The sequence below is a fragment of the Mandrillus leucophaeus genome, unplaced genomic scaffold (assembly GCF_000951045.1).
Source record: "Mandrillus leucophaeus isolate KB7577 unplaced genomic scaffold, Mleu.le_1.0 Scaffold213, whole genome shotgun sequence".
NCBI classification, from domain to species: domain Eukaryota; kingdom Metazoa; phylum Chordata; class Mammalia; order Primates; family Cercopithecidae; genus Mandrillus; species Mandrillus leucophaeus.
The window spans coordinates 1,675,495-1,677,529 of NW_012102177.1; positions in this window are offsets into that span (position 1 = coordinate 1,675,495).

Consider the following 2,035-nt stretch of genomic DNA (forward strand, 5'->3'; position numbering starts at 1 on the left):
CGTCTCTACAAAAAATGGTGGTGAGTGCCTATAATCCCAGCTACTCGGGAGAATGAGACATGAGAATCACTTGAACCCGCGAGGCAGAGGTTGCAGTGAGCTAAGATGGCGCCGTTGCACTCCAGCCTGGGCAACAGAGCGAGACTCCATCTCAAAAAAAAAAGAAAAGGCCACAAGACATGAAAATCAACTGTATGCAGTAGTCCTTCAGTATCCATTGGAGGATTGGGTCCAGGATGTGATGCCAAAATCTGCGAATGCTCACATCCTTGACATAAAGTGGCATAGTATTTGTATATAACCTACACATATCTTCCTGTATACTTTAAGTGACCTCTAGATTACTTATGATATCTAATACAATGTAAGTGCCTTGTAAACAGTTATTATACCGTATTGTTTAGGGAATCATGACAAGTCTGTACATGTTCAGTACAGATGCAATTTTATTTTCTGAATATCTTCAATCCGAGGCAGGTTAAATCCGTGGATATGGAACCCATAGATATAGATGACTAACTGTACTAGCTATGAACATGTGGAGGCTGAAATTAAAATATATATCAGTTACAATTGCTCAAAAATTGTTCAGGTATAACTCTAACAAAATATGTAAATTTATCTAATGAACACTACGAAATGCTGATGAAAGAACTGAGAAAAAGATCTAGAGAGGGGAGAGACATATTCATGGATTGGAAGATAATAGAGATGTTGGATCCTCCCAAATTGATCTATATACACGTTTAATGCATTTCTTATCAAAATTCTACCAAGGATTTTCTGCCAGGTGACGTGGCTCACGCCTGTAGTCCCAGCACTTTGGAAGGCCGAGGCGGGTGGATCACCTGAGGTCAGGAGTTTGAGACCAGCCTGGCTAACATGGCGAAACCCCTCTCTACTAAAAACACAAAAAATTAGCCAGGCGTGGCAGTGGGCACCTGTAATCCCAGCTACTCAGAAGACTGAGGCAGGAGAATCGCTTGAACCCAGGAGGCGGAGGTTGCGGTGAGCCGAGATCATGCCATTGCACTTCAGCCTGGGCAAAAAGAACGAAACTCCATCTCAAAAAAAAAAAAAAGAAAAGAAAAGAAAGAAAGAAAAGCTATTCTAAAATTGCTGTGGAACGAAATGGAAACTATAATAGCTAAAACAATTTTGGAAAAACAAAACAAAACAAAACGGACAGTGGGAGGACTCACTCTGCCTGATACTAAGGCTCACTCTGTAGCTATAGCAGGCAAGACCGTGTGGCACCGGTTGAGGGGCAGACACAGAGATCACAGAATAGAGAGCTCAGAGACAGTCCATGTTAGTGCAGCCAATTGGTTTTTTTGGGGGGGAGTACGGGGTGGGAGGTAGTTTGTTTGTATTGAGACGGAGTCTCCCTCTGTCACCCAGGCTAGAGTGCAGTGGTGTGATCTCTGCTCGCTGCAACCTACACCTCCTGGGTTCCAGTGATTGTCCTGCCTCAACCACCCAAGTAGCTGTGCGCCACCACACCCAGCTACTTTTTCTATTTTTAGTAGAGACGGAGTTTCGCCATGTTGGCCAGGCTGGTCTCGAACTCCTGACCTCAGGTGATCCGCCTGCCTTGGCCTCCAAAGTGCTGGGATTACAGGCATGAGCCACCGTGCCCAGCCACCAATTGTTTTTTGATAAAGGTGCAAAAACTGTTCAATGTCGAAAAGAGATTCTTCTTTTTTTTGAGACAGAGTCTCCCTCTGTTGCCCAGGCTAGAGTGCAGTGGCGTGATCTCAGCTCACTGTAACCTCCGCCTCCCGGGTTCAAGCGATTCTCTTGCCTCAGCCTTTCGTGTAGCTGGGACTAGAGGCGCGTGCCACCAAGGCCGACTAATTTTTTGTATTTTTAGTAGAGATGGGGTTTCACCATGTTAGCCAGGATGGTCTCAATCTCCTGACCTCGTGATCCGCCCGCCTCAGCCTCCCAAAATGCTGGGATTACAGGCGTGAGCCACTGCGCCCGGCCTAAAAGAGATTCTTTTCTTTTCTTTTCTTTTTTTGTTTTTGAGACG